Here is a 17,967-nt window from a genome sequence, read left to right on the forward strand (position 1 = left end):
GTAGGAATAACAGCAAACGGGATTATTATTAAAACGATAAAATATTAAAGCATGCCGATGTGCAGAGAGACCTGGATGTGCTAGTGCATGAGTTACAGAAAGTTGGTTTACAGGTGCAACAGGTGATTAAGAAGGCAAATGGAATTTTGTCCTTCATTGCTAGAGGGATGGAGTTTAAGACTAGGGAGGTTATGTTGCAATTGTATAAGGTGTTAGTGAGGCCACACCTGGAGTATTGTGTTCAGTTTTGGTCTCCTTACTTGAGAAAGGACATACTGGCACTGGAGGGTGTGCAGAGGAGATTCACTAGGTTAATCCCAGAGCTGAAGGGGTTGGATTATGAGGAGAGGTTGAGTAGACTGGGACTGTACTCGTTGGAATTTAGAAGGATGAGGGGGGATCTTATAGAAACATTTAAAATTATGAAGGGAACAGATAGGATAGATGCGGGCAGGTTGTTTCCACTGGTGGGTGGAAGGAGAACTAGGGGACATAGCCTCAAAATAAGGGGAAGTAGATTTAGGACTGAGTTTAGGAGGAACTTCTTCACCCAAAGGGTTGTGAATCTATGGAATTCCTTGCCCAGTGAAGCAGTTGAGGCTCCTTCATTACATGTTTTTAAGGTAAAGATAGATAGTTTTTTGAAGAATAAAGGGATTAAGGGTTATGGTGTTCGGGACAGAAAGTGGAGCTGAGTCCACAAAAGATCAGCCATGATCTCATTGAATGGCGGAGCAGGCCCGAGGGGCCAGATGGCCTACTCCTGCTCCTAGTTCTTATGTTCTTATGTTCTTGAGGGTTGCTGGATCTGGACTCATCCAGGCAAATGGACAGAATTCCATCACACTCTTGACTAGTGTCTCACAAACAGTGGGCAGGTAATGTAATGCCATTGAACAGTGAGGAGAGATGGTTAGATTGTCTCTTGTTGTAGATGATTATTGCCAGGCACTTGTGTGGTGTGAATGTTACCTGTCACTTATGGCCTAAGTCTGAATGTTGTTGACATCTTGCTGCATGCTGTGGCAGGCTATTTTAGTACCTGAGAAGTAACAAATGGTACGGAACACCGTGCAATCATCAGAGAACATCCCACTTTTGACCTTAAAATAGAGTGACGATCATTGACGATGCAGCTGAAAATAATTGAACTTGGAGCACTATTCTGGGGAACTTCTGCAGCAATGTCCTGGAACTGAGATGATTGACATCCATCTTCCCTTCTGTTAGGTATTACTCCAGGGGAGAGGGGTTTTCCCCAATTCCCATTTCTGTGATATAATGTACATGGGGCTGGATTCTCCGCCAGCGGGATCTCCTGATTCGCCGGCAGCGCAGTCACACCCGTTGATTTCCCGACGGAGTAGGGACGCCCACATTGGAAACCCCATTGGCCAGTTGCCGGGATGGAGGATCCCACTGCCGGCGGGGACGTGCCACACCACGGGTGCGGCGGGATGGAGAATTCCACCCATGCACGTTAAAAAATATCATTAATGGGATGTAGGCTTCTCTGGCTAGACCAACATTTATTGCCTATTGCTAATTGTCCTGGAGGTGGTGAGCTGCCATTTTGAACTGCTGTTGTCCATATGGAATAGGTACACACACACTGCTGCTAGGGCGATTCTCCCAATGAAACATCTTCTCCACATCCACCCTGCCAAGACCCCTGATTTCAGTCCCACTGAAATGCAGGGATCTGTCCTTGGCCATCATCCATGGTATTGTCAAGACAACGATGAGGACAACAGACCATACTGGAAACTGTATGCTTACACTGAGCATAGATCACCTAATTTTGCTAAGCGGATCATGTTCCATATGCGGAGTTGCATAATTTGAACCAAGTATGTATATCAAATCTTCATCGCGGAACCAATGGGGAACACCATTTGGCAGATAAGAGTAGACAAATCTTCCCAGATATCACTCTTTGATATTCCCAGGAGCATGTGATCCATTAATTTAAAAAACAGGGGAAGATGAAAGGTGCCCGTGACCTGCATGTGGGTAACAAATCATCCAACCTGAATATCAGACGGAAAGCTTGAGTACAACACCCAACTGATGGCACACGGAAAGCATCAGAAAAGGCCTAGAATCAAGATCATACCAAGGACCAGTACCAAAGGGCAAGACCGTGTGACAAAATAGATGCCATGTCAGAACAAAAAAAAACACAACCAGAAACAAGAAGTAATCCTATTGAGACTGGAACAAACAAAGCAATCCTAACTAGCATTCTGAAAACATACATCAGCCTCCAGCAAAGATCACCGTAACTAAGTCCAGACAGATAAACAAACCATCACGACCTTTCAGAGACTTGAAAATGTATTGCTTTGTATCATGTTTTTTCAGACACAATGTTTTTTCTTTTGCCCTATGTAAATCATTTGATTCTCTAAGGGTAAACCTTTAGTTATTAAAAAGGGAGATGTTGTGATATGAGGTATGTGTACCTTTACGGTACATATCTTAAAGAGCTGTCAATCACGACCACCTCAGCAGGTTGTGATGTGTTTGTCCAATACTTGTAGTCAGTCTACAAGTGGCAGCAGTAGGAATCAAATGTGTATGCTTAGCCTCTGAGTTAACTTTAATTGTAGATAGTCTTAACTGCAAATAAAGCACTCACATTATTGTTTCGCCAATCTTGTGCGCAATTGGCACATTTACATCGAAGAGAAGAACGTAACACTCTTTGTCTACAATTTTGCTAGGGTTTCCTCATGCCACACACAATCAAATGCCAACTCACCTCTGGGTTCAGCTCTTTTTTGAACCGCCGTAGATTAGATTGTTGGGCCCGTATTTGGCTGATTTAAATTTGTCCTACTTTTTGTAGAGAGGACATACCTGTGTAGTTTTCCACTCTGTCGAGTAAATGCCAGTGTTGTAGCTAGAACAGCTAGAACACAATAGTTCTGGAGCACATGTCCTCAGTACCACAACTGGGATGTTGTCAGGGCCCATAGCCCTTATTTTACCAGTGACTGACATGGCAGTCAAGAACACAACCTTCGACATATAGAATATTTTAAAATCTTCAATTTTACAAAGTTGATTTCTTTCTGTTTTTTTTTTATCCTTTGCCCATTGTAAATGCAAAGCCTTGTGTCCAAGAAAATTTTTATTCAAAATACTTTGAACGATGGCGAAAGGCCCGATTCTATTTTTCCAGGGTAATTTCATGTGTCCGTTTATTGTGAAAGCAATAAGCTGTAACCATGGGCAGGATTCTTCCTTTGGGAGATTAAGTTCTCCCGCCGCATTTGAATCATGGGAAATTTGTGTTCCCACTAGGAGCGCCAGCCAGGTGAAATTCAGGTGATATAAATGAGCCAGCACGCAGCCCACGTGCAGCCCGAGTGATTCCTCTCCCCTTTGGCGTCTGATTCGCTAGGGTCAGGATTTGAGTTAAAGAGCCTCATACGCAGGAGAATCTTTTAAGTGCTCCACTCACCACAGATTGTCATTCTAGCCAAGAAGAGGGCTGCATGCTCACAGATTCCGGGAGTCAGAGATAGAACGAATGCTGGATGCCATTGAGGAGAGGAGGTAAACCCACTTCCCCAGGGTGGAGCAGAGACTCAAGCCTGCTCTTCACAACAACGCTTCCATTGAGGTGGCAGAGGCTGTTAGCGCTGGCAGCATCACCAGGAGGACAGACACACAATGCAGGAAGATGAACAATTCCCTGAGGGCAGCTTGGATGTGTCATCGCCTTTATGCCCCGGCATCACTCTCATCCCTCACTTCTCACATCAGCCCCCTAGACGGCAACAACACCCCACCTGCCTGCACCTCGCTTACAAACCACCCTCCACCAAACTCTAACACATTCATTCTCCTCTTTGGGATAGAGCCTTGCATTCACATACTACCAGCTACAGACTCCTTCATAGAACTCGCCTCGCAGCATCTCACCCTGTCCTTTCTATGTCCCCAAGGATAAGACGGCACCACATTATAGGAAGGATGTGGAAGCTTTGGAAAGGGTTCAGAGGAGATTTACTAGGATGTTGCCTGGTATGGAGGGAAGGTCTTATGAGGAAAGGCTCATGGACTTGAGGTTGTTTTCATTAGAGAGGAGAAGGCTGAGAGGTGACTTAATAGAGACATATAAGATAGTCAGAGGGTTAGATAGGGTGGACAGTGAGAGTCTCTTTCCTCGGATGGTGATGACCAACACGAGGGGACATAGCTTTAAATTGAGGGGTAGTAGATATAGGACAGATGTCAGAGGCAGTTTCTTTACTCAGAGAGTAGTAGGGGTGTGGAACGCCCTGCCTGCAACAGTAGTAGACTCGCCAACTTTAAGGGCATTTCAGTTGTCGCTGAATAGACATATGGATGAAAATGGAATAGTGTACGTCAGATAGGCTTCAGATGGTTTCACAGGTCGGCGCAACATCGAGGGCCGAAGGGCCCGTACTGCGCTGTAATGTTCTATGTTCTATGTTCTAAGACAAGAGAGGACATCTCAGATATTTGGGTCCAAACCCCCTTAGAGGAGAGGGCCCTGCAACTGGGCGGGCAGGACAAGGAGAGTGCACTGCCTGCCATGGATGTCGACATGCATCAAGCAACCTCAATGCAGTTCAATGCAGCGCAAATGTCCCTATTGCAAATGAGTCACCCCTCTTCCACAGACCAGCCCGTCCCAAGATCTCACCTCATGGATTTTGCCTTGCAGGATCCCCATCAGGTGAAGCTGGGCTATCCGGAGTCATTGCCTCCCAGCCAGATCCTCAGAACATCTCGGACACCGATGTCTTGCCACTGCTTTCACCTGCACCATCCACCGTCGCAGAAACTATCACCTTGGTGAGTGATGTTAGCTATAAGGCTCCAGGGTCACCCACTATCGGGCTGCCATTTTAAGCCAGCGATCCGATCGTGTGGGCCTTTGGCTGTGCCCCCTCCTTCACAGTGCCATTCAGCCCCCCTGGATTTTCTGGATCACTTCCCGTTCCCACCCAGTACAGGGGTGACATGACCCTCCCCCCCCCCACAGAGCCCTCCCCACCAGAGACCCCCTGAATAAAGAGACCCCTCCACAGAGTCCCCCTAGTAAAGAGACCCCTCCCCCGAGAGACCCCCTAAGTAAGGAAACCCCTGAGAGACTCCCAAAACAAAGAGACCCCCCTACAGAAACCCTTAAATAAGGTGAACCCCTTTAAAAAAGGCATTCCCTCACAGACCCACTGAAGAGGGACACCTGTCAGGAATCCCCCCAGAAGAGAGACCCCTGCATGGAAACGAGAACTGTCCAGACAGAGGCAGTGAAAAAAAATCACTGCTTTAACACTCACCTGTGCGATACACCTGCTGGCTCAGGCAGAGGGAGCAGCATCTGTGAATTCCTTGAAAGAGAAAATCAGCCATCTTTGGTCTGCAAGCCTTTCATTTCTCTGGGGGGCTTCCGAACAGGAATATCACTTCAGATGGGCTTCCTGACAGGGGTCTTCTGCGGGGTCTGTGGCGGAGTCTCTTTATCCAGCGGGTCTCTGTGATGGGCTCCTTGTTTAGGGAGTCTCCGTGGAGGTCTCTTTAATTAGGGGGTTTCTGATTTTGGGACAGTTACCCCGGGGGGGGAGGGGGGGGGGGGGTCTTCTGGGGGTGGTGTGAGTAGGTCTTGTACTGTGGTGGGGGGGAAACGATGGCCCTCCCTCAAAGAGTTATCCCCTTGGCCCACCGCGAGGTTCACTGTGTCAAAGACACGTTTGTCAGGGTCAGCACCAATTCTCGCCCATGCTATTCCCAGCTCAGAGGATCGGAGAATCACGCAGGCACGGAGTATATGGTGCCCGGCCCGGTAAGTGGACGCAAATTTGTCTTAATGACCCATTGTATCCTCCCGCTGGCGCGGGGCGTGAACCTCGATCCCGACGGCAGCAGGGGGCCTGAGCATTGGAAACAGATCAGCGCCCAGTGCCAATCCCATTTTCGTTCGATGCTCAATGCTCCGGCGCATCAGGAACTCCGCTAGCACGGCGGAGAACCAGCCCTCCATTTCTGTGTGAAGTCAAGATGGCTGCTTAGCAAGTTTCAAGTGTCCACATTTCTGGCTCAGACCTTGGTAAATGCCAACTTTTCATTGAACAAAGAATATTAACCAAGGACAAAACAGCCACATAACATTTCTGGTGAAAACTTCTCCAAGGAAGAACTTCAGATATCAGACTGCATAACAGCCCTCAGTACAATTAACAGGTCAAGGGCTTGGAATGCTATCAAAAAGAAAGTTGTCAAATAAATGCTTCCAAAACTATTAAAACAATCTATCTGTCGAGTAAATGCTTCAGTGAGTCTGATAGACAAGAATAAAACAGTCCAGAGTTTTACTATAAAGTCCTACATTCATACTAATGAGGTCTGTTGGAAGTCAAAGCAAACTTGAAGTGGTTTTAGAATACCTCCATCAAATCTCTTAACCTTCTCTGCTTTAAGGAAAACAACCCAGTTTCTGTAATCTCCCACATAACTAAAGTTGCATATCTTCGGTGCAAATCTCGTAATTTTCTTTTTTATCATTTATAAGAGCTTGACATCCTTTTAAATTGTTGAATTAAATATTTTTTTCCTCTCTGGTGGTGTGATTGAAGGCTGGAAGGGCATTTACTTCAACAGCATGGCGGTAAACCTGAACCCCACCCCTTTCCGCCTCTATCAGACCATGATTGACCTTCCTGCCCCACTTCCAAACGAGGCCCATAAGTGGCCAATTAAGGGCCTCATCGTGCTACTGCTGGTATTAACTGAGCTGCAGATGGGCGTGTTTTTTATCTGCGTGTGCATGGGAGATGAACCGATGCAGCAAGTTTATTACCTCAGGGTGGGGTCACTTAATCAAAGGCAATCAGTGGCTGATCAATGGGGCTGGACATTGGCAAGGGAGGACCCACACTCCAGCCCATGCTCTTGCTTTTGAAATCCCTACCCCCCCCCCCCCTCTCATTTTTTAAAAATTATTTTACGGAATGTGGGTGTCGCTGGTTAGACCAGCATTTATCGCCCATCCCTAGCTGCCCTTCAGAGGATGGTGCGGAGTTGCCTTCTTGTAGCATTGAAGTCCTTGAGCTGTAGGTACACCCACTGTGCTGTTCGGGAGGTAGTTCTAGGATGTTGCCTCAGCGACAGTGAAGGAATGGTGAGCAATATATTTCCAAGTCAGGGCGGTGAGCGACTTGGAGGGGAACCTCCAGGTGGTGGGGTTCCCAGATATCTGCTGCTCTTGGCCTTCTAGATGGTAGTGCTCGTGGGTTTGGAAGGTGCTGTCTAAGGAATCTTGGTGAGTTACTGCAGTGCATCTTGTAGATGGTACATACGCTACCACTGTTCATTGGTTGTGGAGGGTTTGAATGTTTGTGGAAGGGGAGCAATCAAGCTGGCTGCATTATCCTGGATGGTGGAGAGCTTGAGTGTTGTTGGAGCTGCACTCATACAGGCAAGTGGAGAGTATTCCATTACACTCCTGACTTGTGCTTTGTAGATGGTGGACATGTTTTGAGGAGTCAGGAGGTGAGTTACTCACCGTAGGATTCCTAACCTTTGATCTTCCCTGGTAGCCAGAGTATTAATATGGATAGTCCAGTTCAGTTTCTGATCAATGGTAACACCTAGGATGTTGATTGTGGAGGATTCACAGTGGTAATGCCTTTGAGTGTTAAGGGCCGGTGGTTAGATCCTCTCTTGTAGGAGAAATGAAATTGAAATGAAAATCGCTTATTGTCACGAGTAGGCTTCAATGAAGTTAATGTGAAAAGCCCCTAGTCGCCACATTCCGGCGAGGCTGGTACGGGAATCGAACCGTGCTGCTGGTCTGCTTGGTCTGCTTTAAAAGCCAGCGGTTTAGCCAAGTGAGCTAAACCAGCCCCTGGTCATTGCCTGATACTTGTGTAACTTGCCACTTATCAGTCCAAGCTTGGATATTGTCCAGGTCTTGCTGCATTTGGACATGGACTGCTTCATTATATGAGGAGTCACGAATGGTGCTGAACATTATGCAGTCATCCGCAAAACATCCCCAGTTCTGACCTTGTAATGGAAGGGAGGTCATTGAAGAAGCAGCTGACGATGGTTGGGCCCAGGACACTACCCTGACCCCCAATCCATGAAACTTCCTCTTCCTCCCCCCCCCCCGCCCTGGCCACATTACTCACCTGTAGTTCGTCTTCCCCCTGACCCCCCGCCACATTACTCACCTGTAGTTCTCTCCCCCCCGCCCCCCCACCACATTAACTCACCTGTAGTTGCTCCCCTCGCCCCCCCCCCATTCCCCCTCCCCCCCCCCCCCCCCCCCCCCCCCCCCACCCGCCGCATTACTCACCTGTCGTCCAGGTCCTACAGCAGCTAGCTCATATCATGGTAACTATGAGTTTCAGTTTCTGGAGAGCCAGAAGAGCTTGAACAGCGACTGTCAAATTTTGAACATTTTGATATTTGGATTTTATTTTGCAATTCTATATGCAGACATCTGGGGCAGGATCTTCCGGCTGTTCACATCAGCATGCTGACAGTGTACCCCACCACGGGTTTCCCGGCGACGTGGGATAGGTTCCATGGGAAATCTCATTGACAGCGGATGGACCAGAAGATCCCGCTGTATTCGCAGAATCCTTGGGGGAATAAGCATTCCTCTGCGAAGAGGATGGGACAACGTAAGTACTTCCAGTATAAAGCCAGCCGGTCGGTTGGGTAGCGCTGAGTGCTTTATATCCAGAACTCTTGAAAACACCATTGTTATTTCATTCAACTTGGTATGGACTCCCCCTTCTTGCAGATACAAAAGCAACCATCACCATCTAGAAGGAAAAGGACAGTGGGTGCAGGGGAACAAAATCACTTCCTAATTCCAATTCAAGTCACACACCAACCTGATTTGGGCGTAGATCGCTGTTGCTTCACTGGGTCAAAATCCTGGAACTCCCTACCAAACAACCCTACTGAGAAACCTTCACTATTTGGGCTGCATTATTTCAAGATAAAGGTACATCACTACCTCCTCAAGGATAAGTAAGGATGGAAAGTAAACATGAGCTAGCAACAGCTGTATCCTGAGAATGAATTAAAATAACTCTCCCCAAATCATTGGTGGGTGCAAATTTTTTAATAGTGCAACAGTAGTGCAGTTTAACATGTATGGGAAGGTCCAATGCACCCAAGGAAAATTGTCCATATTTGCACATATATTATAAAAGTATCAACTTAAGAGTAGGAATGTTTTGACTTTATTAATACATGTGAGTTGCCTTTACTCCACCATTCTTCAATTAAACTACAATTTTGTTGTTATTTCAGAGGTGAATCTTTTTAACTAATTCAATTGGTTCTATAGTTTCACCTGTTTTTAATTTTATCGTAAACTTTCTTCAGACTTATATCATAGATATCATAGAATTTACAGTGCAGAAGGAGGCCATTCAGTCCATCGAGTTTGCACCGGCTCCTGGAAAGAGCACCCTACCCAAGGTTAACACCTTCACCCTATCCCCATAACCCAGTAACCCCACCCAACACTAAGGGCAATTTTGGACACTAAGGGCAATTTATCATGGCCAATCCACCTAACCTGCACATCTTTGGACTGTGGGAGGAAACCGGAGCACCCGGAGGAAACCCACGCACACACGGGGAGAATGTGCAGACTCCGCACAGACAGTGACCCAAGCCAGGAATCGAACCTGGGGGCCTGGAGCTGTGAAGCGATTGTGCTATCCACAATGCTACCGTGCTGCCTTTTTAAAAAATACTAAATTATGAAAATCACTATTGTCACAAGTAGGCTTCAAATGAAGTTACTGTGAAAAACCTCTAGTCGCCACATTCCGGCGCCTGTTCGGGGACTGGAACCCTGGCCTTGTTCTGATTTACAAGCTAGCTGTTCAGCCCGCTGTGCTAAACCAGCCCACTTGTGACAATAGAAGTTAATTTTGCAATTATTTTTGTTATACAAGGTGAATATCAAAACAGGCTACGTTCAATATTATTGAGCCCCAAAGAGGAAACTCTAGCATAAAATAATCTCAATTTTCCATTGCGTTGCCCTCACAAAATCATTATTTGACCATGGTTCGAAGACACCATAACCTAGACGAAGCACAGGGTGACAGCCATATGCTGATCAATCAGATCTCTGAAGCTGTTCTTTTTGCTGTGTGTCTGTGTGCTGTCTTGAGATTGAAGTGAAGCAAAATGAAGTAATGTGGCATCATTCCAATTGGCTAGTGTAAACGCATCCCTAAGCATCAATTTCAATTTAGATAGCAGCCCTCTCCAGCTATAGAGGCATGCATCCGAGGTCAGACTCAGGAAGAAGGTAACAATACATTTGAGTGGCATTAAGATGCCATGATTGCACTTCAGACTGTCCTATCATTGGGTTAAAATTGTTCCCTTCCAACAGAGCTCCAATATGACTTTTACCCAGTGCTGTTCATAAATCTGCATTCTACAAAATAACACATTATTTGCTACCTTTGTGAGGTTCACGAGGGAAATTTGGGATTTCCATTACTGTTGTCTGCAATGTAAAGCAGAAAGAGCAGTGTAATTATACCGAGCTTTCAGACTCTGACCCAGGCTCAGTACATCTTCATTAGACCTCAGGCAATTTCATGTCATATGGAAATGCTTTTATGAGACTGAATAGTAGTGATTGAGGTTACTGTACAGTCAGTCTGCTGGAAGCACTATGACGCAGTCTGCAGAGCAATTGACAAAAAGGCATGATGTACATACAAAAAAATAATAATTTCATTTGATATACTCATCCCTGTTAACTACCTTGAAGGTCTGGCTGGACTTTATTTCCAACAAGCTGGCCAAGTGTTAAGTAGAGATATCTTGGTTCCTAAGCACAGAAGTGCCAGCAAAAGTTGGACTTTGCATGTACCACATTGATAGTTTCCCATTCAGATTATGTAGCAGCCAATGACCATTTTCATTCTTTTCTGTGAAAGCAATGAAGATTCTAAACACATTGGTTTTATGTTGAATTTCCTTTATAATTCCACAGCTTCCAGGACATGTTTCCTGAACATTTGAGGATGAATGATAAATGCATCGATGTTCTATCTTTTCATTATTTAGATCTGGACCAAATTGCACCCCCTGTAGATGGAGTGTTTGTGATCCTGTGGAAGAAAATTAGAAATGACAAACACTACAATTTCCCTATACCTGTGCTGGTTGAAACATTTATAAATTAGATTGTTTATTCAATAAGACGGCAGAATCTTTGTTTGTCTAACCTAACAGGAAAACGTGTAAAGATTGACTTAGAGCCAGGGCTGCACGGTAGAGCAGTGGGAAGCACTGGTACTATGCTGCTGAGGACCTGGGTTTGATCCCGACCCCGGGTCACTGTCTGTGTGGAGTTTGCACATTCTCCCCATGCCTGCGTGGGTTTCACCCCCACAACCCAAAGATGTGCAGGTTAAGTGCATTGGCCACGCTAAATTACCCCTTAATTGGAAAGAAAATAATTGGACACTCTAAATTTATTAAAAGAAAGACGCATGAAAAACACTCATGGAAAACAGGTGATCAGAGTGACAAAACAGGAACCACAGAACGTTGTTGGAGTCAAACCTCATGAATTAAGAACCTGATCTAGCAGCCACTCTGCGCCCCACTCGGGAGTCGTTGTGGCTGGTAAATCTCACAAGAGGCTTCTTGCAAGATTTACCCGGCTCGCTATGCCTCGTGAGATCTAACAGGATGATGTGCTCTTGACCCCGCCCACAGTGGGCGAGACCTAAATTTGGATATTAGTATGTGCAGTAAGCCACACTTTAATATACACACGCCGGAATTACCCAAGGCGCGGGTTCTAACCCATGTGCCTCGGAGTCCCTGAGTGATTCTTCACAAATGTGGACCAGGTGTTCCAGCCTTTGGGGGGTCTTCCAAGTGATCGGGGGCCCCTGGGTGGTTGGGCTCTTGGCAGGGTGGTACCCTGGCACACACTGATGCCACTTGGTCACCCTGGCAGTGCCACTGAGGTGCCACCATGGCACTGCCAGGGTACCCATGTGGCACTGGCAGACTGTGAGTCACTGTGCCTTAACTGGGCAGTTCATTCGCTAGTAACCAATATAAACCGATTCTCAGCTTCCAATTACTTGCTTCCTTTTCCTTTTCCAGTCAGGTAAACTCTAATCCCCAACTGACTATCATAGTGAGGGTTATCCTGGAGATCACTCTCTCTAGCCAAAGCCAGGCAAATCTTCCAAGCTTGTATAAATCCTCAAAATGTGGTCTGTTCAATCTAAACACAAGCTCCAACCCACATGTTGCATGATGAACAATGGAGACTGGTGGCCTCTAACCCTCTGCACTCTCTCTCTTAGATTTATGTGCACTGATTGTGTCTGTTCAGGAATTTCTGAGTAAAATGTCATAACTAGATACTGCAATGGTTTCCTATGGACTCTCCCCTCTCAAAGTTCACCTCCATGACAACGTGAATCCCATTGGTCTTGTATCCAGATAGGAATGTTAAAGAGCTTGCTTTTAAAGCCTCAACTCCATTCTAAAAATTAAATAGACAGTTTAAACTATAACCGTTAACAAAACCTTATTCCCACCACTGCCCTGCGAGGCTTGAACATTTAGAGTCTACCCATCACAGATGTTCCTTTCTTTCTTTACAGGTATGAATATCTTGCACTTCCTTCCCAGTCAATCAATCTGGGCATCACTGTCCCCATAGCAACCAAGTCACCCACACCTTTCACTGTTCCATTTTCCCTTAAATTAAACAGAATCCCAAAACTTAAGAAACTTAGAAACTTTGCATTTGTGATACTCACTCAGAACGCAAGGAATGAAAGCCTAGGATGGACTAAACATTGTTAAGATATTAAATAGTTGCTTCCTCATTTAACCACTAGAAAAGAAGCATTTATGTGCCACATTTTGTATGGAAATACCCTTCTTCACCAAAGGATTAGGTGGAAATAGGCACTGAATCAATGGAGATTGTAGGGTTGACTATCAAAAAGATAGGATTGAAGAGTGGTCTTCAAGGAGGCAAGGGGAATGGGAATCAAGGATCTTTGAGAAGGAAATTTCACAGTGTGCGGTCCGAACATTGCTGTCAATGGTGGCATGAAGAAGATGGGGAGGATTCACAGAAGACGTCAGTCAAAGTAATGGAAAGTTCATGGTGGGAGTTATTATAGCTGGAGGAAATTACATAGAGGGAGGAAGGTGCATGAAGAGTTTTAACTTTGGATATTGGGTGATGGAAAGCCAAAGCCTTGTTACCAGTAAGTTTGAGGGCCAAGAAGAAACACAAACCTGTGGCCCGAGGAAAGTAATCAAGCATTACTCCTTGGGGTATTACATGGTTCTGTGTTCCTAAACCCAGAAGTCACTTGGCAGTTTTACTATCCTGCAATGCCTGTGAGAACATTCAAGTCTCCCGGTAGCTAAGTAAGATAAAATGCTGCTCAAACATAGAAAAATTAAGGTTTTTTTTCTTTCCTCCAGAGCTTGCAAGCCAAGAAATGAAATGAAAAAAAAATGAAAATCGCTTATTGTCACGAGTAGGCCTCATTGAAGTTACTGTGAAAAGCCCCTAGTCGCCACATTCCGGCGCCTGTCCGGGGAGGCTGGTACGGGAATCGAACCGTGCTGCTGGCCTGCTTGGTCTGCTTTAAAAGCCAGCGATTTAGCTTTGTGAGCTAAACCAGCAAAGAAGACAGCTAAAGTACAAAACCTTCTATTCCCCTCAACCTCATTTAACCATTCACACTGTCCCTTGCACTCAGTAACCCAGTTCTGAGGGATTGACACATGATCCAGCACAAGGGAGCCAAAGGATATGGATGTGGAAGTGAAGTTTGAGGTTGCCAACTAGAGATGAGAGGCATATTATCCCCTGGTTGCAGAGCAAATGGATAATGATCTCAAGGGTCCTGCCATGAAGAGAAGAACACTAGAAGAGAACAGAAGTAGATGGAGGTTCTGTGTGGTTTCTTACAAGATGTGCAACAGATGGCTGAGTCATTGATAGAGCTCACTGCCCAACTGCATACCAACAAAGGATATAGGGCTGCAAGATAGTGTAACTAAAAGCCCCTGGTTGGCTTTCATAGAATTTACAGTGCAGAAGGAAGCCATTCGGCCCATCGAGTCTGCACCGGCTCTTGGAAAGAGCACCCTACCCAAGGTCAACACCTCCCCCTATCCCAATAACCCAGTAACCCCACCCAACACTAAGGGCAATTTTGGACACTAAGGGCAATTTATCATGGCCAATCCACCTAACCTGCACATCTTTGGACTGTGGGAGGAAACCGGAGCACCCAGAGGAAACCCATGCACACACGGGGAGGATGTGCAGATTCCGCACAGACAGTGACCCAAGCCGGAATCGAACCTGGGACCCTGGAGCTGTGAAGCCATTGTGCTATCCACAATGCTACCGTGCTGCCCATGAAAGGATTTAAGTACTTTTCTGAATCCGAAGAGTTCACTCCCCCAGTAATCGCTGCTCATCCTATTTCCACGACTTGTGGAGAAACTGATGTATATCCTTTGGAAGCTACTCCTCTCACCTTTGTGCTGCAGAGAAATATTCCGTTAACCCCTCACTGAAAATGTCACCTTTGCTGAGCTACTGTCAAGGAGCCCATGGCAATAATTCAGCTTGCCCTCTATCTGCCCCACAGAGAAAGGCCACCACCATTCCAATAGTAAAGTATCTCATTAAGAAGCTGTCATTAACAAAGATTAACTTATTTACATATTTGCAATGAAGCATCTCACACCCAGTGCAAACCTTGCTAGGAGGATAGATCTCCACAGGCCCGGAATTGAGCCTGCCTTAACGAGTCCCAGGTGGTTGACCTCTGCCCCTTATCTGGGGAGATCAATGGTTATTTCCCCGAAGTCCTCGTGGGGGTTATAATAAATAGGATAACCTATTTGCAGAAATCTGTATCTCAGACTCCAGAGCCTCGGGTAACATGTGTAAGTGTTAGGATCAGGTAGAAAAAAATTCATATTTTCACAAGAGGGCTGCATGGTGAAAATAAAATCGAGAAATATTTTTGCAAATAGTTGTAATAAACAACTAAAATATTGATGTAAAGATAGCTTATTGTTTATTTCTCAGGTAATATTGGGAAACAAAAATAAGCTAACATTGAGGCTCAAAATTAAGGAGTAATGGAGAACTGTAAAGAGCAGAGGTTTTATTTAGACCGTAAAGAAGTTAGTGATGCTTTACTCAGAGAGCTAGAACTTTCAATTCATTTCCATTGACCAGTACCAGCTACACAAGGGGCTGCATAATTGACTGGGCTGTGTTGTAAGTATGGGAGATGACTGATGGCACCGATGTGGCCTTTCAGCCTCTGATTCATAATACAATCAAAATGGATGCAAAATGGTTCTAATCAATCAATGAGCAGCTAGATAGCGAAGAGCAACACAGTTTAATTCAGATCAGTACTTGCTCGTCAGGCAGCTCCCAAGACACCTTCATTCTGCACTTATTCCCCATGCCAAGCTCATTTGACAGAGAAGGAAAATTTATAGAAAGACTTCCAAGAGACCTTTCAGTTGCGCTGGTGCTTGTGCTGCAGTCACAATCAGAAGCAAGGCTTTGATCCAAATAGAAAGATAACCCAGATTGTAACTAAGAATTTGACTGGCATCTTGGAGTTGAAGATCAGCAATCGGGGAAGATCAGATCCGAATTATAACCTATCTGCCTTCTCCTTTGCCATAGATTTTAGCCTCTTCAGGTTGCTTTTGTGAAGTCAGGAACCGGAAAGAACATGTTCTACTGGAGAGATATTTTCATTGCAGGGACAAATTCTAGAGGGGCAGAAAGGTTTATTGGGCAGGTGAGGAAAATTTGAGTGTGTGGAATCTCAATCTTGAGCTGGAAGATTGTGATTGGGCGGTGCGGACCAGCTACAAGCGGGATCCAGATTTCAGGGGTAGGTCGAGATCGGGGGCGTCTGTTGGTTGCTGCAGAGAGGTTCCAATAGGAGTTGGGGAGGCTGGTCGTACTGGCTGTGGTTTGTGTCCAATATTGGTCAGGTATCCAATGGTAGATGGGAGCTCCGATGGTGACCTGGGGGTGAGCAGACAGATCTTGGTGGTGTGGAGGGGGGGGGGGGGGGGGCAGAGGGATTTACTGGTAGTTTGTTCAGCCTGGTTGAAACATTCCTGGCCCTCCTGGCTCATAAGCAATGTTGTAAAGCCATCTTTTCATATGGATTCAGCCATCCAACCGTCTTTTGCTGGGATACCTCGCCGACATGAGTTAAATGTAGAATGACTATTAAAATGAAGGTAGGCAGCCTCATTATAATAAATAAATGACCAAGCTGCTTTCTGCGAGTGAATCCTCATCCCACTTCTTTACAAATTGTAAATCAGAAGCTTTGAGGCAGGGTTACTGTTTTAGAATATTTTTGCATTTTTACTTCTGACATACAAATATTCAAATTATGCTCCGACATTCAATAGGATCACAGCTGATCTGATTGTAACCTCAACCCCATGTTCCCACCTATCCCCAATAATCTTTCACCCACTTGCTTATCAAGAATTTATCTACCTCTGCGTTAAAAATATTCAAAGGCTCTGCTTCCACCGCTTTTTGAAGAAGAGTTCTAAAGACTCAGTATCCTCTGAGAGAAAACATTTCTCCTTATCTCTACATTAAATAGGTGACCCCTTATTTTTAAACAATGGTTACGAGGTCTAGGTTCTATCAAAAGAGGAAACACCTTAACCACATCCTCTTGTCAAGACACCTCAGGATCTTATGTGCTTTAATCAAGTCTTCTAATCTCCAATGGATACCAGCCTAGTCTGTCCAACCTTCCCTCCCTTTCCAGGTAGGAGTCTGGTAAACCTTCTCTGAACTTTTTCTCACGCATTTACATCCTCCCTTAAAAAAGGAGCCCAATATTGTACACAGCACTTCAGATGTGGCCTCACTAATGCCCTGTACAATTGAAGCATAACCTCACTACTTGTGTATTCAATTCTCCTCCCAGTAAACAAGAACATTGTATTCACTTTGCGACTTACTTTCTGTGCCTGCATACTAGCCTTTTGTGATTCATGCATCAGAAGACCCAGATCCCTCTGTATCTCAGAGCTCTGCAATCCCTCACTATTTAGATCATATGCTTTTTTGTAATTCTTTCTGCCAAAATGGACAGTTTCACATTTTTCCACACTATGCTCCTTTTTTCCCAATCTTTGCCCACTCAGTTAATCTATCTCCATCCCTTTGTCGCCTCCTTATGTCCTCTTCACAACTTACTTTCCAACAATATTTGTGTTTTCAGCAAATTTAGCAACTGGACCGTCACTTCATCCGAGTCATTTACACAAATTATAAAAAGTTGAGGCCCCAGGACTAATCCCTATGGCACACCACTCGTTACAATTTGCGAACCAGAAAATGATCAAGTTATGCCTACTCTCTGTTCCTCTCAATCAGCCAATCTCCTATCAATGCAAATACATTAACCCCTGCATCATGAGCTTTTATTATCCACAATAACCTTTGACATGATCCAAGCCCATTCATTTTTGGGAGTTAACATTTAACCAATCATCGTTGGCGGCATGTTCCATTACTGCTGTAACAAACACATCTAATCAAGGAGTACACAGAAAATGGCCAAATGAGGAGGCAGATACTGATTGTGAGGTCAATGATAATTGAAACAGCAATATGTCCAAGTAAAGATTAGTATGGCAGGAGATTATGTTGGGTACATTTAGCCAAGTACCTGAAATGTTGTTCTAAAGAACTCTTCATGTCCATAGTGCACCATCAAATTGCTCAAAGCACCTTCATTAACACTGTCATTTGCTGCTCAGCTAAAATCAGTGCCCTTTTTCTATATGAATGCATTCACCTGAACAGTCACAAAGAAATCCTCAACCCAGGATAGAAATAGAGACTTAAAA

The sequence above is a fragment of the Scyliorhinus canicula genome, chromosome 1, assembly GCF_902713615.1.
Source record: "Scyliorhinus canicula chromosome 1, sScyCan1.1, whole genome shotgun sequence".
NCBI classification, from domain to species: domain Eukaryota; kingdom Metazoa; phylum Chordata; class Chondrichthyes; order Carcharhiniformes; family Scyliorhinidae; genus Scyliorhinus; species Scyliorhinus canicula.